Genomic DNA, 242 nt, shown 5'->3' on the forward strand with positions numbered 1-242 from the left:
GCGAGGAAGGACCTCTTGCCACTCGACCCCCGCTGTGTATAAGCTTCCTCGTCCGGAATAAACAGATAGTTCAGGGGAAGAGCAGGAGGGCCGGGCGCGGGGAGGGGGGGAGGGGGGAGGGGTGTCTGTGTGATTAAGCATTGCCTCCAAGTTTCGAAAGTTTTGTTCAATCGAAAGTACAATAAAGGCCGGAATGAAAATGGGAAAAACATTTTGCGTTTGGGATTTTTTTTTTCTTTGTA

The 242-nt window shown here is 50.0% G+C and overlaps 1 protein-coding gene across 1 annotated transcript in view; it reads left to right on the plus strand.

The window, feature by feature from the left end:
- Positions 1-242, plus strand: part of LOC119587353 (extensin-like) — a 21,076-nt gene that overhangs the window by 20,158 nt on the left and 676 nt on the right. The window lies entirely within an intron of this gene.

The sequence above is a fragment of the Penaeus monodon genome, chromosome 22 (assembly GCF_015228065.2).
Source record: "Penaeus monodon isolate SGIC_2016 chromosome 22, NSTDA_Pmon_1, whole genome shotgun sequence".
Classification (NCBI taxonomy): domain Eukaryota; kingdom Metazoa; phylum Arthropoda; class Malacostraca; order Decapoda; family Penaeidae; genus Penaeus; species Penaeus monodon.